Genomic DNA, 26086 nt, shown 5'->3' with positions numbered 1-26086 from the left:
ACCAGTCCACTCTCTCCCACTGACAACAGACAAGTACCCCCTCCAACACTGACAAGTAATAACTCCCTTTCCCCAACTTAAAAATTACTGTACATGTCCCTTTTACCCCCACTTTCCTAACACAGGATAAGCCTGGAATAGGGCCTGGAAAAATGGTGATCAGCAGGACAATTATTAGCTGGTTGAACATGTGATCCTGCTGTATAGAAGGTAGAGACACGTGTTCAGTTGCCATTACAAACAGGAGACAGAGCTCGGTAGAGTTTACTGCTCTTGACAGGTTCAATCAGACATACAGAAACTTTTCAGAAACAAACTATAACCCTTTTGTCAGGACTACCACAGGAGATGGTACTGGCCAACAGCTGGGACCAGAATCTAAGAGGCACCCAATCTTCATCAGATCTTGCTGCAAAGTGGCATGGTCTTGCTGCGGCGTGGTGCCACCAGGTCGTGCCACAGGAGTGACTAGCCTGCTGTGGCAGCCAAGGTTGAGGTACAGCTTCAGTGGGCAGTCTCGGAGTCGGGCACAAGCAGGCAGTCAGGGCAGAGGTTAGAGATCAGGTCCGGGGTAACAACAGGAGACCAACACAGAGGCAGGCAATGGGAACAGGGAGCAAGGAACAAGGAAGCTTTCTCTTATTGCTATGAGCTCAAAGATCTGGCGGGGGTTGATGGGAGCAGGTCTTTAAGGTAAACCCGTAAGTGGCTAGTGACAATCAGTGGTGTGCTGAGCCTTTAAATCTCAGAGTGCCGGTGCAGAGAAGCTGGGACAGGAACAGAAGCGTGGAGAGGTGAGTGCGGGCCAGGGGACGGAGCAGCACCATGGAGAGAGACACGGGTGTGCTTGTGATCCAAGGCATGGATTGCAGTGACTAGAGATGAGCGAACATACTCGTCCGAGCTTGATGCTCGTTCGAGCATTAGCGTACTCGAAACTGCTCGTTGCTCGGATGAATACTTCGCCCGCTCGAGAAAATGGCAGCTCCCGTCGTTTTGCTTTTTGGCGGCCAGAAACAGAGCCAATCACAAGCCAGGAGACTCTGCACTCCACCCAGCATGACGTGGTACCCTTACACGTCGATAGCAGTGGTTGGCTGGCCAGATCAGGTGACCCTGGAATAGACTAGCCCCTGCCTGCGCTGCTCGGATCATTCTGTGTCTGGATGCCGCTAGGGAGAGAGCTGCTGCTGGTCAGGGAAAGCGTTAGGCTGTTCAATTAGAATAGTGTTAGGCAGGAGTGATTCTACAAGAACCCAACAGCCCTTCTTAGGGCTACAATAACGTTATACTTTTTTTTTTTTTATTTGCAGCTAGTACCATATTGTGAGGAATTTGCAGGGGGACTTGCTACCGTTGTGTTTAGCTCTTAGTGACACACATATCCACCTCAAACACCAAAGTGGGAAAATTTATTAGGGGTTTGATTTCAATTAGGCACAGTCTGCCATTTACTTTTTATTTTACGTTTATTTTTTCATAACTCAGCGTCATCTCATCTGGCATAGCAGTGTGCTTTCATACTTGGCTAGAAAATAGCCATAGGAGAATCCAAACGGCTTACTTAGGCCTACAATAGCGTTATATATATTTTATTTCTGGTTGATCTGCTGGTGGCTGTCCTTGCTGCAGTGCATCTACTACCATATTGTGAGGAATTTGTAGTGAGACTTGCGACCGTTGTGTTTAGCGCTTAGTGACGCACATATCCATCGCAAAGACCGAAGTGGGAAAATTTATTAGGGGTTTGATTTCAATTAGGCACAGTCTGCCATTTATTTTTTATTTTACGTTTATTTTTTCGTAACTCAGCGTCATCTCATCTGGCATAGCAGTGTGCTTTCATACTTGGCTAGAAAATAGCCATAGCAATAGGATAGCATCGTTTGGTTTTAAAAACTAAAGAACACAAAAAAAAAATTAAAGTTATAACATTATAACATTTTCAAAATGTTTAACCCGAGGGCTAGGGGTAGAGGACGAGGGCGGGGACGTTGGCGTCCAACTACTGCAGGGGTCAGAGGCCGTGGTCCTGGGCGGGGTGAGACACCACCTGCTGATGAGGGAGCAGGGGAACGCCGCAGAGCTACACTCCCTAGGTTCATGTCTGAAGTTACTGGGACTCGTGGTAGAGCACTGTTGAGGCCAGAACAGGTGATGTCGTGGATTGCCGACAATGCTTCGAGCAATTTGTCCACCAGTCAGTCTTCCACGCAGTCCACCCATGTCACCGAAATCGGCACTCCTCCAGCTCCTGCACCTCAACCTCCTCCCCCCCAGTCTGCCCCCTCCCAGGAAAATTTGGCATTTGAACCGGCATACTCTGAGGAACTGTTTTCTGGACCCTTCCCACAGTCACAAACCACTTGTCCGGTTGCTGCTGAGCAATTTTCCGATGCCCAGGTTTTCCACCAGTCGCAGTCTGTGGGTGATGATGACCTTCTTGACGTAGTGGAAGAAGTGTGTAAAGAGGTGTCCGACGATGAGGAGACACGGTTGTCAGACAGTGGTGAAGTTGTTGTCAGGGCAGGAAGTCCGAGGGGGGAGCAGACTGAGGGATCGGAGGATGATGAGGTGACAGACCCAAGCTGGGTTGAGAGGCCGGGTGAACACAGTGCTTCTGAGACGGAGGAGAGTCCTCGACCAGAACAGGTTGGAAGAGGCAGTGGTGGGGCCAGACGGAGAGGCAGGGCCAGAGCAGGTGCATCAGCGCCAAATGTGTCACGTAGTGAAGCTCCCGTGGCGAGGGCTCCTGCGGCGAGGGCTAGATTTTCAGAAGTCTGGAGGTTCTTTAAGGAAACACCGGATGACCGACGGACTGTGGTGTGCAACCTTTGCCAAACCAGGATCAGCAGGGGTTCCACCACTACTAGCTTAACTACCACCAGTATGCGCAGGCATATGAATGCTAAACACCCCACTCAGTGGCACCAAGCCCGTTCACCTCCGGCCGTGCACACCACTGCTCCTTCCGCTGTGTCAGCTGATAGTCAGCCCCCTGCCCAGGACCCTGGTACAAAAACCCCATCGTCGCCTCCACGATCCTCCACAGCATCCACCAGCGTTCAGCTCTCCATACCCCAGACGCTGGAGCGGAAACGGAAATATAGTGCAACCCACCCGCACACCCAAGCCCTTAATGTCCACATCTCCAGATTGCTTAGCCTGGAGATGCTGCCCTATAGGCTAGTAGAGACCGAGGCCTTTCGCAACCTCATGGCGGCGGCCGCCCCTCGGTATTCGGTCCCCAGCCGCCACTACTTTTCCCGATGTGCCGTCCCAGCCCTGCACCAGCACGTGTCAGACAACATCATCCGTGCCCTGACCAACGCCATTTCTGACAAGGTCAACCTGACCACGGACACGTGGACGAGTGCTGCCGGGCAGGGCCACTATATGTCGCTGACGGCACATTGGGTTAACTTGGTGGAGGCTGGGACCGAGTCTGACCCTGCGGCTGGTCATATACTGCCGACGCCGAGGATTGCGGGGCCTACCTCGGTCCAGGTCTTTCAGGCCTACTATGCCTCCTCCTCCTCCCACCCCTCCTCCACCTCCTCCGAACTACCATCCGTGGGCATGGCGCCATCAGTCGCTAGCTCTAGGCACAGCAGCAGTGCCGTCGCTAAGCGACAGCAGGCGGTGCTCAAACTGCTGAGCCTAGGTGATAAAAGGCACACCGCCCAAGAACTATTACAGGGCATCACGGCGCAGACTGATCTGTGGCTGGCACCGCTGAACCTGAAGCCAGGCATGGTTGTGTGTGACAACGGCCGTAACCTGGTGGCGGCTCTGCGACTCGGCAGACTGACATATGTGCCATGCCTGGCCCATGTGTTAAATCTCATAGTTCAGCGTTTCCTCAAGACATACCCCAATCTGTCTGATTTGCTCACGAAGGTGCGCCGCATCTGTGCGCATTTCAGGAAGTCCAGCACAGATGCTGCCACTCTCAGGGCAGCGCAGCGCCGCCTCCAACTGCCCGCTCACCGACTGTTGTGCGACGTGCCCACGAGGTGGAATTCAACATTAACCATGTTATCCAGAGTTTACCAGCAGCGCAGAGCGATTGTAGACTGCCAGATGTCAACTTCCACCAGAACTGGTAGTCAGGTCAGTCAGCTTCCTCAAGTCTACAATGAGGAGTGGACGTGGATGTCTGATATCTGTCAGGTGCTGAGTAACTTTGAGGAGTCAACACAGATGGTCAGTGGCGATGCCGCCATCATCAGCCTCACCATCCCGCTGCTTGGCCTGTTGAAAAACTCTCTGATCAGCATGAAGTCAGAAGCTTTGCGCTCGTCACAAGAGACGGGGGAAGAAGATTCCCTTGTTGATAGCCAAAGCACCCTCAGGTCTGTTTCTCAGCACATATCGGAGGAGGTGGAGGAGGATGAGGAGGAAGAGGAGGAGAATGTTGGCGAGACACAAGAGGGGAGCATTGCTCAGACCTTCACTGTTCAGCGTGTATGGGCAGAAGAAGAGGAGTTGGAGGAGTTGGAGGAGGAGGAGATGGACAGTCAGGCCAGTGAGGGGAGTGAATTCTTGAGAGTTGGGACTCTGGCGCATATGGCAGATTTCATGCTAGGCTGCCTATCCCGTGACCCTCGCGTTCAAAGAATTTATTCCAGCACTGATTACTGGGTATTCACTCTCCTGGACCCACGGTACAAGCAAAATCTTTCCACTCTCATCCCTGGAGAGGAAAGGAGTGTGAGAATGCATGAATACCAGCAGGCCCTGGTGCACAAGCTGAAACAGTATTTCCCTTCTGACAGCGCTAGCGGCAGAGTGCGTAGTTCTGCGGGACAAGTAGCGAGGGAGAGTAGGCGAGCTGGCAGCTTGTCCAGCACTGGCAAGGGTACGCTTTAGAAGGCTTTTGCCAGCTTTATGTCACCCCAGCAAGACACTGTCACCTGTCCCCAGTCTCGGCACAGTAGGGCTGATCTTTACAGAAAGATGGTGAGGGAGTACGTAACTGACCATACCATCGTCCTAAATGATCACACAGCTCCCTACAACTACTGGGTTTCAAAGCTGGACATGTGGCACGAACTGGCGCTGTACGCCTTGGAGGTTCTTGCCTGGCCTGCCGCTAGCGTGTTGTCAGAGCGGGTTTTCAGTGCAGCTGGTGGCATCATCACCGATAAGCGTACATGCCTGTCGACTGACAGCGCTGACAGGCTGACGCTTATTAACCCTTTCAGGACATTGCCCTTTTTTGTTTTTTCATTTTCATTTTTTACTCCCCATGATCAAAAATCCATAACTTTTTTATTTTTCCATGTACAGAGCTGTGTGATGGCTTATTTTCTGCGTAACAAATTGCACTTCATAGAGATGGTATTGAATATTCCATGCCGTGTACTAGGAAGCGGAAAAAAAATTCCAAATGCAGTGAAATTGGTAAAAAAACGCATTTGTGCCGTCTTCTTGTGGGCTTGGATCTTACGGATTTAACTGTGCTCCCCAAATGACATGTCTACTTTATTCTTTGGGTCTGTGCGATTACGGGGATACCAAATTTATATAGGTTTTATAATGTTTTCATACATTTAAAAAAATTAAAACCTCCTGTACAAAAATTTTTTGGGGGATTTTGCCAACTTCTGCGCTAATAACTTTTTTACACTTTGGTGTACAGAGCTGTGGGTGGTGTCGTTTTTTGCGGATTTTGATGACGTTTACAATGTTATCAATTTTAGGACTGTTTGACCTTGTGATCACTTTTTATAGAATTTTTTAATTTTTTTAAATGACAAAAAAAGTGCCATTTTCGACTTTGGGCGCGATTTTCCGTTACAGGATTAAACGCAGTGAAAAAACTTTATCATATTTTGATAGATCGGGCATTTTCGGACGCGGTGATACCTAATGTGTTTATGATTTTTACTGTTTAATTATATTTATATCAGTTCTAGGGAAAGGGGGGTGATTTGAGTTTTTAGGGTTTTTTATTATAATTTTTTTTTTTTTAACTTTTTTTTATTTTTATTTTTAGTACTTTTCAGACTCCCTAGGGTACTTTAACCCTAGGGTGTCTGCACGATCCTATCATATACTGCCATACTACAGTATGGCAGTATATGGGGATTTTACTACTCATACATTACAATGTGCTGATAGCACATTGTAATGCATGGGTTAACCCGAAGTAGCCTCGGGTCTTCGTGAGACCCGAGGTTACCATGGCGACGGATCGCCGCTCCCCGATGACGTCACGGGGAGCGGCGATCCTCGAAAAGATGGCGGCGCCCACGCGCCGCCATCCTTTTGAAGCCGCCAGCAGCATTGCCGGCGGCGATCGAGGTGAAAACACCCCGGGTGTTACCGGTAAGCCTTTGCTGCAATATGCAGCAAAGACTTACCGGCTATGGAGAGGGCTCAGCGCGTGAGCCCTCTCCATGCACCCGCGGCCGACCCGTGACGTGCTATTACGTCACGGGTCGTGAAAGGGTTAAGATGAATAAAGCCTGGATTTCTCATAATTTCCAATCTCCACCAGGTGTAGGAAGCTCAACCTGAATAATTTATGCACTCCTCCTCCTCATTTTCCTACTTCTCCTCCTCTTTGTACACTAAAGCAGAGGAAACTGGCTATTTTTTGACAGGGCCCACTGGCTCTAGCTATAGTACTTTATGCATTTAATTTTTCTGGAGGGCCACCTACCCGGTCCTCTGTTTTAAACAATTTTTGGGACTGCCACATACAGGCACTCAATCTATTTAATTTTTCTGGAGGGCCACCTACCTGCTCCTCTGGTTTGAAAACTTTTTTGGACTGCCACATACAGGCACTCAATCTATTTCATTTTTCTGGAGGGCCACCTACCTGCTCCTCTGGTTTGAAAACTTTTTTGGACTGCCACATACAGGCACTCAATCTATTTCATTTTTCTGGAGGGCCACCTACCTGCTCCTCTGGTTTGAAAACTTTTTTGGACTGCCACATACAGGCACTCAATCTATTTCATTATTCTGGAGGGCCACCTACCTGCTCCTCTGGTTTGAAAACTTTTTTGGACTGCCACATACAGGCACTCAATCTATTTCATTTTTCTGGAGGGCCACCTACCTGCTCCTCTGGTTTGAAAACTTTTTTGGACTGCCACATACAGGCACTCAATCTATTTCATTTTTCTGAAAGGGCCACCTACCTGCTCCTCTGGTTTGAAAACTTTTTTGGACTGCCACATACAGGCACTCAATCTATTTCATTTTTCTGGAGGGCCACCTACCTGCTCCTCTGGTTTGAGAACTTTTTTGGACTGCCACATACAGGCACTATCCAAATTAAATTGTCTCCATAGCAGCCTCCACACGTTGTCTCCATTGCTACCTCCAAAAGTCGTCCATATAGCTGCCTCCATACATCTTCCCCTTATCAAACGAGGTGTGTCAGGCAGAAATTTGGGTTGTTTTCATGGATTCCACATCAAAGTTGTTAACTTTGTCGCCACCCTGCTGTGTTATCCACAAAATATACTGGCAAACTTTTATCATTTACCGATATTATTTCAGCGCTTCTTGCGCATCTGTTGATTACACTGCTGTGTAATCCACAAAATATACTGCCAAACTTTTACCATTTACGGATATTATTTCAGCGCTTCTTGCGCATCTGTTTACATTCCCCTCACCCGCCATATCCCAAACTTATAAGAACGCTACTACACTTAACTTGGTGGAGGCTGGGACTGAGTCTGACCCTGGGGCTGGTCATATACTGCCGACGCCGAGGATTGCGGGGCCTACCTCGGTCCAGGTCTCAAAGGCCTACTATACCTCCTCCTCCTCCCACCCCTCCTCCACCTCCTCCTCCTCCGAATTACCATCCGTGGGCATGGCGCCATCAGTCGGTAGCTCTAGGCACAGCAGCAGTGCTGTCGCTAAGCGACAGCAGGCGGTGCTCAAACTGCTGAGCCTAGGTGATAAAAGGAACACCGCCCAAGAGCTATTACAGGGCATTCCACATCAAACTTGTTAACTTTGTCGCCACCCTGCTGTGTAATCCACAAAATATACTGGCAAACTTTTATCATTTATCGATATTATTTCAGCGCTTCTTGCGCATATGTTTACATTCCCCTCACCCGCCATATCCCAAACTTATAAGAACGCTACTACACTTGATCTTATACAAAAGGTTCTTAGAAGTGCTGTTTGGGGAGTAGCCTAGAGACAGGGGCTTGGATTGGCGAAAGCCCGCCTGGAAGCGGAGCGCCAGCTCCATCCCAAGATCCAACTAACATAGTTTTAACTGCAGCACCTTTAATCTACTACTAGTTCACTGCCTCCATAATAATAATAATAATAATCTTTATTTATATAGCGCCATCATATTCCGTAGCGCTTTACAAATCATAGGAAACAAATACAAATGTAATGTAACAGAGCACAACATTTGTATGGAACAACAGGAGTGAGGTCCCTGCTCGCCAGAGCTTACGGTTTATGAAGATGATGGGGTAACACGAGGTAAAAGAATATTTAATGGTCAAGCCATTCTTCTTAGGGAATAGAACAAAATATAATAAATGGAATTGCTGTCGCTTGAACCACTCAGCCGTCATCTTATATACCAGGTCCAGGGTGAATGGGACTGCAGAGAAGTCTGGTGCCTGTTGGTTGCTGAATAACAGATGGGAGGACGACACAGGACGGGTTAGTAGAAGAGTTAAAACTTCATGCAGTTAATGAGTGTTATAGGCTTGCCTAAAGAAATGGGTTTTAAGAGCACGTTTGAAACTTTGGAGGTTAGGTATTAGTCTGATAGTCCGGGGCAGAGCCTTCCATAGAATTAGTGCAGCTCTAGAGAAGTCTTGGAGACGCGAGTGGTAGGTCCGCACTAGGGTAGAGGTTAATCTAAGATCACTGGCGGATCTAAGAGCACGGGTTGGGTGATAGACTGAGATAAGAGAGGAGAGGTAGGGGGGTGCAGCATTATACAGAGCTTTATGGATGAGGGTTATTATTTTAAACTGTATTCGAAAGGAGACTGGCAGCCAGTGCAGCGACTGGCATGAACTGTAGGCATACATGGTCCCCTTATCGAACGAGCTGTGTCAGGCAGAATTTTGGGTTGTTTTCATGGCTTCCACAACAAACTTGTTAACTTTGTCGCCACCCTGCTGTGTAATCCACAAAATATACTGGCAAACTTTTATCATTTACCAATATTATTTCAGCGCTTCTTGCGCATCTGTTTACATTCCCCTCACCCGCCATATCCTAAACTTATAAGAACGCTACTACACTTGATCTTATACAAAAGGTTCTTAGAAGTGCTGTTTGGGGAGTAGCCTAGAGACAGGGGCTTGGATTGGCGAAAGCTCGCCTGGCAGCGGAGCGCCAGCTCCATCCCAAGATCCAACTAACATAGTTTTAACTGCAGTACCTTTAATCTACTACTAGTTCACTGCCTCCATACATGGTCCCCTTATCAAACGAGCTATGTCAGGAAGAATTTTGGGTTGTTTTCATGGCTTCCACATCAAACTTGTTAACTTTGTCGCCACCCTGCTGTGTAATCCACAAAATATACTGGCAAACTTTTATCATTTACCGATATTATTTGAGCGCTTCTTGCTCACCTCCTTTGGTTCCTCTCTGCCACCCATTGGTTTGAAGCCTGAGTCCATTTTGGGTATGTTGCCAAGACACTCTCTAGCCTGCCGCTGCTGCCGCTGCCTCTGCATGCCGTCCCCTATAGTGTCAGGGTCAATTATTGGATGTTTTAGATGCTATCTAGCCTCATTCGGTCACTCTGTCATCGCCATGCTGTTGCCCATAATTTTGGCATAATGGTGCGTTTAAGCAGCCTCAGAGGCATCCATGCATGCTGTCCCTGCTGTTTCCTGTCCATTTCCGTGGTGTTTCCATCCTTTTCTGAGGTTTCCAGGTGTTTGGCCAAGCTTCCCTGTGCAGAGCCTTGGTCCCCTTGAAAAATGCTCGAGTCTCGTTATTCGAGACGAGCACTCGAGCATCGGGAAAAGTTTGTCTCGAATAACGAGTACCCGAGCATTTTAGTGCTCGCTCATCTCTAGCAGTGACACTTTTATAGTGCAGTTAGGTAGGAAAGAAGGGTGATATGTTTAGGGATAGGTATAGATCTGAAATCTTTTCCCTTATTAGGGCACTCTTAAGTACTGCATGTTGCTACTCATAGGCTGTTGTAATGCATAACCAGTTTTAGTTCAATTTTAGTGTCATACAGAAATATCTTTAAGGAACAGTTTTAGTACTATTTGCCATTCCCGCCTCATACTGCAATGTCTGCAAGATCCAGTGTTAATACGATTTTCTGCTCCCACAAAACACAGCAACATTTAAAAGGAACTGTTTTAGTATTATATGCAGCCCCAGCATCATACAGCAATATCTGAAAGGGCTGGTATTATTAATATTTATCATATAGCAATATTCTAAATAACCAGTTTAAAAACCATTTACAGTTTTAGCATCATATTGCAATATTTGTGTCAGTGCTACCTACCAGTACCAGTCTCAGAACTATTTGCATCTTTATTACCTTACAATACCAGTTTTTACCAATATTTTCAACAATGTTTTCTTACAGTGAATCACTGATTTCAAAAATTAGAAAGTCAAATTCCCCATTCGCTAAATTCAAAATATAAATAGCCAAATTCCATGGTTTCTAATTTCAAAATATGTATTTTGTAAGGTTCTGCTTTTGTATTCATCAGATCCAAAATTAGAGATGAGTTGGTTGGTCAAAAATCGATTTTGAGAGATTTGATCACAAAATATATTTTGTGACGCAGACTTTAGCCCAAATGTTAACGTGAACACAGATCTCATTAAAGCAGGGTAGTTGTCCAAAATTGGTTAGGGAAAGTATTTGAAATAATAACATAACATATAAAAAAAATAATACTGATAATCATCATTAGAGATGGGCGAATTTGTTAAAATTCGTTTCGTCCCAATTCGCCAAATTTTTCGAAAAAATTTGATTCGACTCGAATTGAATCAAAATGAATCACGTTAAAAAACAGGCATTTCCTGGCTGCAGAGAGCCTGTAGAAGGTTGTAGAATGTTGTGCCATGCTTAAATATGCATAGGGAGCGTGGTTTGGTCTTCAAACAATGCTGTATTTAAATATGACACGCACATGACAGCCGCGGCTCTTAGAATCGCTTCACTCTTCACTTCTATGTGCACTTACATAGGCCAACTTCCCCAAATAAGCGAAGCGGGAACGCAGCCTGACAAGGTAACGTCTGTGCCAGCTCGAAAGGACAAAGTTGAGGGACAACATCCCACTATAACATCAAAGAGTGCACTCCTCATCAACATCTGATGATTCCATAGATTACGACAGAACCTGTTCTGTTAAATGCGGATACATGTGGAAAGCCCTCCAAAAGAGTGCAGAGGATGTCGGCAGTAATTTTGCATTAACGTCACTGATCATTTTGCCCTTCTTTTCATGCGTCAGTGTCCTCTTTCAATCGGTGAAGTATCCATCAGTATTGCTAAAGCCAAAAACAAACAGGAGTTGATCCAGAATAGAGATGAGCAGCAAATGGGATACTTGCATGTCCTCTGTGTTCTGACAGATGAAATGAAGGGGGAAACCAAACATAGTGGCAAAGTCATAGAGTGATGGAGGGTGAAAACAGCATTATGGAAATAACAGGGTGTTCCAGGGAGACAGCGGTCAGTTGGCAGCAGCATGAGTAGGCTGCAGAGTGGCACAATGACAAATTATGGAGGTGGCGGAAACATGGTAGGTCACAAAGTGGCACAATGATAAGAGTGTGAAGGTGGCGGCAGCAGAAGCAGCAGCAGGAGCCCACAGGTGGCAGCAACATGGTGGCAGCAAAAGGGATAGCCACAGAGTGACACAAGGATTTAGTGTGGAGGTGGCATCAGCAGCAGGATCGCACAGGTGGCAGCAACATGGTGGCAGTAACAGGGAAAGCCACAGAGTGGCACAATTATATAGCGTGGAGGTGGCATCAGCAGCACCAGGAGGCCACAAAGTGGCACAATGATAAGAGTGTGGAGGTGGCGACAGAAGAAGCAGCAGCAGGAGTCCACAGATGTCAGCAGCATGGTGGCAGCAACAGGAAAAGCCACAGAGTGGCACAATGATATAGTGTGAAGGTGGCATCAGAAGCAGTAGGAGCCTGCAGAGTGGCACAATGATATAGTGTGAAGGTGGCATCAGAAGCAGCAGGAGCCTGCAGACTGGCACAATGATATAGTGTGAAGGTGGCATCAGAAGCAGCAGGAGCCTGCAGAGTGGCACAATGATATAGTGCGTTGGTGGCATCAGTAGCAGCAGCAGCAGGAGCCCGCAGAGTGGCACAATGATATAGTGTGAAGGTGGCATCAGAAGCAGTAGGGGCCCACAGAGTGGCACAATGATATAGTGTGAAGGGGGCATCAGAAGCAGCAGGAGCCCGCAGAGTGGCACAATCATATAGTGTGAAGGTGGCATGAGAAGCAGCAGCAGGAGCCCGCAGAGTGGCACAATGATATAGTGTGAAGGCGGTATCAGAAGGAGCAGCAGCAGGAGGAGCCCACAGAGTGGCACAATGATATAGTGTGTTGGTGGCATCAGAAGCAGCAGGAGCCCGCAGAGTGGCACAATGATATAGTGTGAAGGTGGCATCAGAAGCAGCAAGAGCGGCAGATTAGCACAATGATATAGTGTGTTGGTGGCAGACAATTCCAGTCCCTGGTAAAGATGGTAGGAGGCAGATGGTGCAACTAGCAGCAGATGTGTGGCATCAGGTGGGTGGCAGCATCAGAATAGTAGCTGAGGCAGGTAGTTAGAACCCCGACTCATTTCTCAACGTTTGGAGGAGGCATCATGACAAGCGGGTTCTCCTGGGGGTAAAGATGCCCCCCGCCGCACTGAACTCCCGCTCTGATGCCACACTACTGGCCGGGAAGGACAGCTTCTCTACTGCAAACTCCGCAAGTTGCGGCCACGCATCAAGTTTGGCTGTCCAGTAGTCCATGGGATCCTCTACCTCATGTGGTAAAGTGCTGTCCATGTAGGCCACCACCTGCTGGTGCAGGGTCTGCTTTATGTCCTGCTGCTGCTGTCCTGCTGCTGCTGCTGAAGGAAATTGCTCATTAAGAAATCCAGACTTAAGCGACTGTTGATGTAACTGCTTCTGCTCCTACCCCTCCAGCTCCCCACAGCAGCCATGGTAGTACTACGTGAGCAATGGCTGCCAGGAATCCCCCGGTCAGACCTGACAGAGGATGGACAATGGCGCACATAGGCAGTGGCCAACTGTGTGCTCAGTATTTCTCTATAGTATGCCAGTTGTTCCTTCCTCTCAGCAGCAGGAAAAAAGTCACCCATTTTGGACCGGTAGCGGATGTCCAAGAGGATGGAGAGCCAAAATTCATCCCTATGCCGGATGTTGCCTATTCGGCTAACACTAGTTAGGCAAAGCAGCATGCTGCGGGCCATCTGCGCAAGTGACTCTGAGGGACTCCCGGTCTCCACATCCACAGTATCCTGCCACAGTGCTTCTGGGTCATCTGCCTCGTCATCTACCTCCTCCGGATGCTCCTGCTCCTCCTCCTCCTCTCCTGTCACCTGAGTAGAAAAAACACAAATTTCACCAGACTCTGCTTGTGCTCCAATGTCCTCCTCCTCCTCCTCCTCTAGTTCAGCCCCCACAAGATTCATGTGGCCATGAGATGTAGTCTCCACTTCTCAAGTGCCCTGACTAGACAAATTTTGCAGTATGCGTTCCAGGACATGAAGCAGTGGAATGAAGTTATTCATCCCGCAGTCCTGGTGACTGACAAATAACGTGGCCTCTTCAAAAGGCCTGAGCAAATGGCAGGTGTCATGCATGAGCTGCCAGTGGCTGACATCAAAGTTACACAGGGGAGTACTACGGTCCGCTTGCATCATCAAAAAATCATTAATGGCTTTTCTCTGTTCATACAGGCGGTCTAAAATATGGAGGCTGGAATTCCAACAGGTGGAAACATCGCATATCAGACTATGTTGGGGTAGGCCGTTCTGGCGCTGCAACTCGAGGAGGGTGTGTTTGGCTTTGTAAGAATGGCTGAAGTGCGTGCACAGTGTCCTGGCCATTTTTAGAATGTCTTGCAGATGGGTGTAAGACTTCAGGAACTTGTTGACTACCAGATTGAACAAGTGCGCCGTGCAGGGCGCATGGACCATCCCTCCCTGGTGCAGCGCGGACACCATTTTCCTCCCATTGTCTGTCACCATTGTTCCGATTTCTTCTTACATAAAGCGGAGCAGTTCCTCCCCTGTTCGACTTTGTTCGCCAAGGCAAACCAGGTGTAAAACTGTGTGACACCGCTGTACCCTGCACATGTGGTATGATGGAGCAGCACTTGTGGAGGCTGAGGTGGTGGTGGAGAAGGAGGAGGAGGAGGCGGACACTGGCGCAGGAGCAGCAGTTTGACAACATGGAGGAGAAAGCGCCGTCTCTTGTGGAAGTTGTTGGTGTGGCTGGGTGGGAAGCACAGTCACCCAGTGGGCCGTAAAGGACATATACTGGCCCTGACCATAGTTACAGCTTCTCACGTCCGCGCTGCCGTGCACCTTGGAAGAAACTGATAAGCTCAAGGACTGGCCCACCTTCTGTTGTACATATTGGTGAAGGGCTGGCACAGCCTTTTTGGAGAAAAAATTGCAGCTTGGAACACTCCACCTCGTTCGGCACAAGCCATTAGTTCTCTGAAGGGTGCAGAGTCCACGACTTGGAAAGGGAGAGACTGTTGTACCAACAACTTTGACAAGAGCACAGTCAGCTTCTGTAACTTAGGATGGCTGGACGCATAGAGTTGTCTCTTTGTAATTGCCTTGCTTAATGACTGCTGGCGCCATGCGTAGTGAGGAGTAGTAGCATCTGGACAGGGAGATGATGTCAAAGACAAACAGCTCCCTTCGGCAGAGGTGCTGGAGCCTTGACTCCACTAGGTGCTGCTGCTGTTGCTGCGCCTGCAGGATGGACCGCATCTGACACCCGTTTCTCCAAGGCCATTGGATAGTGACGCTGCATGTGTTGGCGCAGGGCCGTGGTGCCAAGCTTAGCTCCCTGGCCACGCTTCACTTTCTGCCTGCAGATACGACATATACCCACGCTTGCCTCATCTGGTGTCTTTAAAAAAAACTGCCACACCGCCGAGGTTATAATTTTACTGCCAACACTGATCGACTACTACCGCTGCTGCCTCGCTGAGCCCCTGTGTCACTGCTTACTTGGACCTGCGAATCGGGATTTGTACCCCGCAGACGTTTGGCTTCTCTCCTCGCACTGCTGCCACCCTGCTGACTCACAGCCACAGTAGCGACTTGCTGCCTGCTCCGCAAGTTGACACTCTCTTCGCTTGACGATGATGAATCCCCTGCTACACCCAGCTCCCAAGTGCGATCAGCTACGTCATTGTCAATTTGTGTTTCTCGGTCACTGCTACTCTCCTCACCTGTGTCATTATGCACAACCTGCCTACTGCAGGAAGCAGCGGAAGTCTGCCCCACTGAGCCCAGACCGCCTAGTAGCTCTCTGGCTGAGGCTAAGGAACAGGACAGAGGCTGGTTGAGGACAGGTGAGGGCCGCTGACCTGCTCCTGGGCCATGCCAAATAATTGTATCTGAGGAACCCACAGACTCTTGGCTGGGGTTGTCAGATGTTATATTTGAGAAATTGAGAAATTGGATGACCTAGTCAACCATTCAACAACATTTGGGTTGTTGATCAACACACTGTCGCTAGATGACAATTGCAGTTTTGGACTCAAATAGTCACCCCTCCTGTGACGTGTTCTTACTGTGCTGCCACCTCTGCCTGCTCCTTTTGCCACCTTTCTGTCTGACATAGTGGTTTATAAACTATGTCCAACTGACATGTAAATCTGGCTCTAAACTATAGTCCCAAAAAGGAATGGCAATTTGCGTTTTACAGATACCCCACAACTGACACAGTAATTTCAGCGAAAATCGTTGTATAAACTACATCGATTTCACACGTCAATCTGGCTGTAAACTATAGCCCCAAAAAGGTATAGCAATTTGAGTTTTACAGATACATCAAAACTGACACTGAAATTTCAGCAAAAATCACTATATAAACTTTGTGGATTTCACACGTAAATCTGACTGTAAACTATAGCCCTAAAAAGGTATTGCAATGTCCGTTATACAGATACCCCACAACTGACAGTGTAATTTCAGCGAAAATCACAGTATAAACTATGTGGATTTGACACGTAAATCTGGCTGTAAAATAGAGCCCCCAAAAGGTATTGCAATGTGCGTTATACAGATACCCCACAACTGACAGTGTAATTTCAGCGCAAATCACTGTATAAACTATGTGGATTTTATACGTAAATCTGGCTGTAAACTGTAGCCACTAAAAGTTATGGCAATGTGAGTTATACAGATACCCCACAACTGACACCCAGTGAGAGGTCCACAAATCACTACAGCAGCTACATGAATGTGTACAGAGCTGTGTGAGGGCTTATTTTGTGCGTAACAAATTTTGCTTTCCTGTGATCTTATATATTTTAACATGTTGCGTACTCCGAAGCCAGAAAAAAATTCCAAATGGGGAAAAATTGAAATAAAAAAAAGTCACGTGCTCAGACCCAGTTTTACGACTTTTACGGCTCCAAATAACACCTCACCTTTATTCTTTGGTTCGGTACGATCGCGGTGATACCAAATTTATATAGGTTTTATTGCATTTTAATACATCTTCTGACGCTAATAACTTTTTCATACTTTGGTGCACAAAGCTGTGTGCGGTGTCATTTTTTGTGACATAAGCTGATGTTTTTATTTATACCATTTTGAGGTCTGTGCAACATTTTGATAACTTTTTATTCCATTTTTTATGTCCTGTAGAAAGGTGTAAAAGTCGCATTTCGGACATTTGGGCGCCATTTCCGGTCTCGGAGGTCACCGCCGGCCATAACCGTTTTTATATTTTGATAGATCGGGTATTTTGGGACACAGCGATACCTAATGTGTCTGTGATTTTTACTGTTTATTATTTTTTATATCAGTTCTAGGGAAAGGGGGGTGGTTTGAATTTTTAATATTTTATAAATTTTTTTATTTTTAAACTTTTTTTTTCTTTTTTTTTCACTATTTCTTAGACCATCTAGGGTACATTAACCCTAGATGGTCAGATTGTTCCTAACATATACTGCAATACTTCTGTATTGCAATATATGCTATTTTTGCAGGTCATTCATTACATTGAGCCACTGGCTCATTGTAATGAATCTGCAGAAGCCATGTAGCCTCGGGTCAAACGAAGACCCGAGGATACCATGGCAACAAATCGCCCCCTCCCCCCGATGACGTTGAAATGAAAGGGTCTGGTAAGGAAGCCAGTTTGTACCCCGGGTTTATAAAGGTTTCTGTATTTTGTTTTCTTATTTGAATTCTTTTTTACATTATGTTAGTACTTTTTCAAAAAGAGCATATTTAGTGCGGTGTATTAAAAGGTCAAGCGTCTGGCGTGACCTAATAGAAAGTTGGTAAATACAGTTCTGGGGTCCTTCAGAGGACCCCTGGCTACCTGTTTAGCATTATCGGCACTGGTGTTTGCTTCTGTGGGATACTCTGTCTCTTTGCATCCACTTAGACACTGTCATCCATGACTATGGGAATTAGAAGAGATCTGATCTATTAACCCTTCCAACGTGGACCTGTTGTACCACAGCAGATGATTACGTAAGCCGACAACTGTGAGCGGAGACTTGTTCCTGGTCCTAGTACAACTTCAGGTGAGTCCACACCGTTTAGAGACCAGATTTACTTATGTTTTGTTATCGTCACTCTGTTATCATGGGTAGCTGGTAAAACACCCCCACGGGTAAGAAGGATGTCAGAACATATATTTATTTATTTTTTAGACTGTTACCTCATTTAGGAGTAACCCTTGTCAGTATGCATCTACACACTATTTTTATCTAATTTATTTTTAGTAATGTCACATTAAAAGTTATATTTTATTCACCATTTAGACTTCTCTGGACATTGATAAGGGGAAATTACACACCTATATTTGATTACATTTATAATTCTCAACTTTATTCTTTGGGTTAGTGGGATAATGGAGTTACCAAATTTACACAGGCTACATTGTGTTTTAACAAGTTTTTAAAAAGTGAACACCTTTTGTAGAAAATAAAGTCTTCATTTTGCCATTTTCTGACGCAAATAACTTTTTCATACTATGGCTTTTTTGCAGGACATAATAAAGTTTACTCTATTACCATGTATTGGACTGTGCAACCTTTAAATCATTTTTTTTTAATGATAAAAAATGGCATTTTGGACAATGAAGCCATGAAGTAGTTGTAAATGTTGGCATTATGCTAGAACTTGAGACAATTTTCCCCTTTACGCCACCTCCATGCCAGGGGGGGATAGAGGGTGTGAAGTAGGGCACGGCCAGTGAGGGAATGGGCCGGCTCTGAAATCCTGTGACCACTCCTGCGTATTTGCTGCAGCCAAAGGCTTCTCAAGCATAAGAATTCACTGGCTGCGCTTTATTCCTATTTTAGGTAGAAGCAAGCGTGAAATTAAATATTGTGCAGGTGGCTGCCAGATACATCAAGATGCCGGTGAGCGAGAGCAAGCACTATCTTCATTCTATGGATCACTAGGACCATGATTTCCTAATTTATACAGTATTTTTCTATTTGTCCAATTTTACTAATGAAAAAGTAGAATAGAACATTTAGTGTTAGTTTTTTTAAGGTTGACAGAGCTGGTTGAGGGCTTATATTTTTGAAAATTTTTTACCATTTTTCAAAAATATAAGCTCTCAACCAGCTCTGTAAGCCGAAAAAAACTAAAACATAATTCTCTATTTTAAAATACATTTTGACCATTATTGGACCCACTCGGTGTATAAAGTAAAATATGAAAAACTTCCCAAAAATGGGTCCAATAATGGTCAAGATTTATTTTACAGATTGGACATGGAGATGCAAAACATTTTTTTTTGTGTGAATTTGTGTTTTTTTCCTTACTCTATTGGATGTTTAAATGTAATGGTGGTGTTTAGGGGACTTTCACTTTATGCTTCACGGTAACACTCACAATCTGAGGCAACTCCGGTCATGCATGTTACAGGTACTATGCAGCTGACATCAGCAGATTCTCCACTTGGAAATCAGAGATGTTAGATGTGACACCTGCAGATTCAGGCACCAGCTCCGCTTGGCAGCCAGTGCCAAAAGCTTGACATAATAGAACTGGATTGGTTAGTCAGTCCACTCGGCTTGTGAAGTACTATCGAATTTTGTGTCAGAAAGGGGTTATTTTCAGAAGATAGAACTTTAATTTTACATCTTTTAGTAATGTGACAAAGCCCTCCCAAACCTCTTTATTTCTCAGACTGTAGACAAGAGGATTTAACATAGGTACCACCAGCAAATAAAGCATGGACAGTAACATGTCCTGTTCTTTCGAGTCATCAGATTGAGGTTTCAGGTACAGGAACATACATGGTCCATAGAATAATATAACAGTGATGAGGTGAGAGGTGCAACTAGAGAAAGCCTTCATACGGCCTTCCGAGGAACTGATCTTCAATATGGCGGAGATGATGAAAATATAGGAGACTATAGTGAGTAGGAACTGTACAAAGGCAATAGTCATAGCTTCCAAGAGCATAAACATTTTCTGGCTTGTCACATCTGTGGAGGAAAGTTCAATCACTGTATTTAGATCACAGTAAAAATTATTAATATCATGTGAAATACAGAATTGTAATGTGGAGGCATGTATTGTGTGTGGTAAGGAATTTAAAGTGCTAAGTATCCATGTGGAGGCCGCCATTACAAAATACACATTCTTTCTCATTATTGTATAATATAGTAGGGGCTTACATACCGCCACATAGCGATCATAAGCCATAGCTGTCAGCAGAAAAATTTCACCACTAGTAGATAAAATGTAAAAAAACATCTGTGTAATACAACACGGAAATGAGATCCTGTGATCTTGAGTCAGTAAAATCATAAGCAGCTTAGGAACACACGTAGAGGTAGATGTGATATCTATAATGGCGAGGTTACACAAGAAGAAATACATCGGAGTGTGTAACTTGGATACCAAACACACAAGAAAAATAATTGTTAAATTTCCCAAAACAACCATAAGATAAATGATCAGTAATACTAAAAATAGGGCAAGTTGTTTAAAAAAAGACATTGAGAAGGCGACGATATAAAACTCATCTTCAGAGCTTCCATTTACACAGTCATTCATGGTTTCACCCTGGGGACACAAATTATTAACAGTACATTTACATTAAAACTTGTGCCATAATAACAAAGTATTGTTTAGACATCATGAGAGGCCGTAGAGTACTAGGGGCAATGGGGCTCATGGGAAGGGGACTCGACTAAAAGAGGACCTTTCACCTTATTAACCAACTCCGACTCTTCATACCTTTAATGGGGATTGTTCCACCCATTCACATATAGGTTTTCCATCTATCCCCCACCTTTTATGAGCATTGTCAATATTTTTAGGCACTCTACCTTGATGCATAGCTATCTGCTTCTGCCCATGACCACCCATCTAGCAGTAAAGAATCTAACTAAAATCTTAAATTCAATTTCATATCCTGTAGGAAATTTGTGGCCCTGATTTGCAGCATTGAGAAAATCTGAAATCAGAAAAATGTTCTAACCACTGAGTGCAGGATATACACTGACTGTTAGGCCGTCCCTCCTGGAAATTTAATGAAAGGCTTGAACCAAGCATTTTTAAGGTAAACCCCCACCGTAATAGGGATAAATTGGAGATCTCTACCATTTGATTGTGATTTATCTACCTTAGAGGAGTATGATCTCGCTTTTGTAATTCCTATTACTACAATGAGGCAATGTTTAGCATGGTGCACTCATTGTCCCCATCCAACAGTTTTCTTTTAACTAAGTGGGTGATCCATGCATTGTCCCAAATCCATGCTGACATCACCTGTGAAGAGACACTATTTTTAAGTGGCAGGCTCTGCTTTGTAGCAAGTAACTGACCCTAATACTGTCCCCCTTCTTTCTGTAGTTGACACAGCCTGAGGCAATACCGTTCCACATGGCCGGTAGACCCCTGCCTATACCAGTAGTGAATTAAATCTTCTAACTTATCTGGAGTTCTTCCTCCTAATGCTTGATTTGTCTGGATATCCTGATCCTGGTATGAGTCTGATTCACCAAAGCTTACACACTCCCCAGGTTAAGATCCTTTAGACCAAAGCAATGCTTCATCACACACGTGTTGCATTTTGGATCAGTGTATTACATTTTTGTAATATAACAATTTCCAGGTTGAGGAGTTCAGTAAATTAACATTTCTTTGGAGATGCATAAAATAGGTAAGACATTTTCAGGATTTGGACATGGATTATAGGATTACAGTAGCTCAGTAGTACATATATTCAACATTATATATGTTCCTGGATTTGTACCGGGAGAACAAATTATAGGGGGGATTTATGAAGGTTTGTATGCCTGAATACTGACAAACAAGAAGGGGCTTGTATCTCCCTGTAGTGCACAACGTTTCAGAGCTGATCACATACCTATTTGTAGAAATTCACATTGAATCCCCTCTACATTTACACAAAACAAAAGCACAATTTTTCCCAAAACACCCTTCTCTCTAATAACAACCTTTTTAATTAAAGACTTCTCTGGTGCCTACTCTTTCTTCTAGAACCTGCTCCTTTGTTCCATGTTGCATTTTTGAAATCCTTAAGACCTTTAAGCATTGCCCAAACCTGCCCTTAGTGGAACCTCAACTCATCTTGACATGTTCAGACCTGGATCATACATTTTACTGCCAGCAAAGTAACAACATTTTTTGTTATAAATAAGGATATGAATGAAAAACCTTGGTATGACATAGAGATGGTCTTCTGTCAGTATTCAGGGTTTCAGTCCTGGTGTTATCTGAAAAAGACAGTTTTTATAAAGGTTTTTACGATTGCAAAATCAGGTCCATTGAGAGAACAGGAGAGAACGCTAGGGATAATGCATTTTATTTTAGAATAATTACCATCATCAGCTATATCTGGAAAAAGAAAAGTTTGTATGGAAGCCTCAATTATAGATTACACGTCTTTCTTAGGCCCAGGAAGACAAAAGCAAGGCCGAATAAGATTGACTTTGAAGTGTCAAAGTGATGGAAATAATAACTTTCAATACAGATTTGTTTTATGAATATCTTTCTTCAATCCATCTTCTTATATAACAGCATTTATAAAATGAACATATAACATAAGTTTGAGTCCTTTCATAATTAGACGTCACATCATTTTATCATTTTACTTTTTAACAAAAGTCTTTAAAAGACTTCAGTCACAATCATTTCTTATTTGACGGCAGCAGAGGAAAAGAAAAAACAAACAGATTATACTTGGAATAAAACTCCAATCCATCAGATGGATGGATTATTTTTTATTACAGCTATTTCAACCAGACCCACCATAAAAAAAAAAAAATGAAAAAAACACTCCATCTTGTTTTGTCCCTTTCCCCTACTCCCAACTTAGTATGCCTCAGATAACATTATTCCATTGACATAAAAAGTTTGCTTCTCTTATAAATTGATTACACCACTTTCCCCAACTTTTATAAAACTTGATCAGTTTCCTTAAACTTCTATATAGCAGTGAAAATTTCTTTCTAAAATTGCAGGGAATAATTTACAGTTCTCATCCACATCTCCATTATTGGAACTTCCTTATTTGTCCATTTTTTAACATTGATGTACCACGCATAGAACAACAAACTTTACCGCGACCACCAAACAATGTCACACTGGAATATCTTCATCATGACCAAAGATTCAGGATATGAGTTCTAAGTCAACATCACAGAACTTCAAAATTTTATAAATGACTTTAATCCAATACTTTTCTTATTTTTGGGCAATACCACAAAATATGTATATCAGTAAAGTTTTCTATATATTGAGTTTTATTGAATTGGTCATAGTGGTGTTTCCTAAATGCGGAATCCAAATATCTGCAAAGATAATGGCTAAACTATGAAACAAACACTTATACATTCTGTGTACCCCTTCCTCCTTGGAGATTGTAAGCAGGGCTCTATTACTGGAGGAAGCAGGGCTTCCTTTCACACTACTAGCAGAAGCTGACTGACACGGAAAGTTTCTCTTTGTAAAAGGTAAAATAGGCAACTCAAAAGTGACAATTGCAAATTTCTACGCTCCAAACAAAGGCCAACATATGTGGTTTGCCCAGATCTTATCAACATTACAAGACTTCAGAGAAGGTATTTTATTAGCTGGAGGTGACATAAATATGGCCATCAACCCAAACTTAGATACCACAAGTTCTACACAGGCCTCGCACAGGAAACTCACGAAAGCCTCCAAAGTTCTAGACTGAATACCACCGTCTGGATTATTTGTTCATCTCTAGAAACCACGTTCCCTTGGTGGTGGTGGCGGCGGGCAAACACCCGACTTCAGTTTCAGATCATGCCCCAATTTATTTGAAACTCCGACTAGTAGTCCTCCCAAAAGGGAATTGGGGGTGGAGACTAAATGAGACACTAATTGCAGACCCTTCCAGCATAACCAGAATAGAGGAACGCTTCAACAAATACTTCAGAGAAGAACAAGAACACCCAACTACACACTTGGGGGAATCACACAAAATAGTAATATCCAGAGAGTTTATATCACAAAACACGCTCAGCACAGTTAAATGATCTTTTTAGCAAGATTTCATCACTGGAATCTTCACATAAAAGGCGTGCCAAACCTGAAACAATGACAGAGCTGACACAACTCTGCAACAAAGTTAAAGACACATTGAATGTCAGAATAGCCAAATCCTACCAGTTAGCCAGATATAAACAATATGCACATGGGGATAGGGGCAATAAGTTACAGCAATGGTACATAGACAAAAAGAGAAATCCTAAATTCATGTTATTAAAACTGAAGCAGGTCATGAAGTACACCAGACAGATAAGATAGCTGAAGCATTCCACACATTACATTTACAATTTACCAGACCCGCAAGCTGACCAAGCTCACTCCCAAGCATGGTTTGAGAAATTGAACAAATTCCTACATGAGTGCCAACTCCCTGCCATAGAGTCAGAGCAAGCCCAAAAATGACTAGAGCCCTTTACAGAAAAAGAGCTGGAAAAGGTTTTAACTAGAGATGAGCGAGCACTAAAATGCTCGGGTACCCGTTATTCGAGACAAACTTTTCCCGATGCTCGAGTGCTCGTCTCGAATAATGAGCCCCATTGAAGTCAATGGGAGACTCGAGCATTTTTCAAGGGGACCAAGGCTCTGCACAGGGAAGCTTGGCCAAACACCTGGGAACCTCAGAAAAGGATGAAAACACCACGGAAATGGACAGGAAACAGCAGGAGCAGCATGCATGGATGCCTCTGAGGCTGCTTAATCGCACCATTATGCCAAAATTATGGGCAACAGCATGGCCATGACAGAGTGACCGAATGAGGCTAGATAGCATCTAAAACATGCAATAATTGACCCTGACACTATAGGGGACGGCATGCAGAGGCAGCGGCAGCAGTGGCAGGCTAGAGAGTGTCATGGCAACATACCCTAAATGGACTCAGGCTTCACCAAAGAAGGTGAGCAAGAATCTCTGAAATGATTTCCGATGTGAACAAAAGGTTGACGGTATATTTAGTCGATAACACAGCATGGTGGCGACATAGTGACCAAGTTCCATAACGTATCTGGTGAAACACCCGAAAAATGAGCCTGACACAGCTCTTTTGATAAGGGGACAACATGTGGAGGCAGCCATGGAGACGACTTCCATGATTAAGAGCGACAGTATGGGGCATTCATATTGCGCTGCTATGATTGCAACTTCAGGTCTCCAGCATGGCGACGACAGATGGGCCGAGTTCCACTATGTATCTGGTGGAACACCTGAAAATTCTGCCTGACACAGCTCGTTTGATAAGGGGATGATGTGCTGCATATCCTCACGTGCTCCAGCGTCTGGGGTATAGAGAGTTGAAAGTTGCGCATGGAGACATTGGTGGACGCTGTGGAGCATCGTGGAGGCAAAATGGACAGGAAACAGCAGGGGCAGCATGCATGGATGCCTTTGAGGCTGCCTAATCTTGGGATGGAGCTGGCGGTCCGCTGCCAGGCGAGCTTTCGCCTGTCCAAGCCCCTGTCTCTCGGCTCCTCCCCACCCAAAATGGGCCTGGGGGCCAGAAGCGTTTACTTTGAAAAAATTATAATTTTCAAAGCAGAAGGGGTCGTTTGAATATTTCACCTAGGAATAATGGAATAGCATAGTGGTACTATTTTTAATTGTTTTTTCAGAAATGGTTCCATGATTAAGAGCGACAGTATGGGGCATCCATATTGCGTTGCAATGATTGCAACTTCAGGTCTCCAGCATGGCGGCGACAGATGGGCCGAGTTCCACTATAAATCTGGTGAAACACCTGAAAATTCTGCCTTACACAGCTCGTTTGATAAGGGGACCATGTATGGAGGAAGTGAACTAGTAGTAGATTAAAGGTGCTGCAGTTAAAACTGCAGTTAGTTGGATCTTGGGATGGAGCTGGGGCTCCGCTGCCAGGCGAGCTTTCGCCTATCCAAGCCCCTGTCTCTCGGCTACTCCCCAAACAGCACTTCTAAGAACCTTTTGTATAAGATCAAGTGTAGTAGTGTTCTTATAAGTTTAGGTTATGTCAGGTGAGGGGAATGTAAAGAGATGCGCAAGAAGCGCTGAAATAATATCGGTAAATGATAAAAGTTTGCCAGTATATTTTGTGGATTACACAGCAGGGTGGCGACAAAGTTAACAAGTTTGATGTGGAAGCCATGAAAACAACCCAAAATTCTGCCTGAAACAGCTCGTTTGCTAAGGGGACCATGTATGGAGGCAGTTATATGGACGACTTTTGGAGGCAGCTATGGCGATGACGTGTAGAGGTAGCAATGGAGACAACGTGTGGAGGCAGCTAAAAAGACGACGTGTGGAGGCTGCTATGGAGACAATTTAATTTGGATAGTGCCTGTATGTGGCA

This window comes from Engystomops pustulosus, chromosome 4, assembly GCF_040894005.1.
Source record: "Engystomops pustulosus chromosome 4, aEngPut4.maternal, whole genome shotgun sequence".
Classification (NCBI taxonomy): Eukaryota; Metazoa; Chordata; class Amphibia; order Anura; family Leptodactylidae; genus Engystomops; species Engystomops pustulosus.
This window is presented reverse-complemented; position numbering follows the sequence as displayed.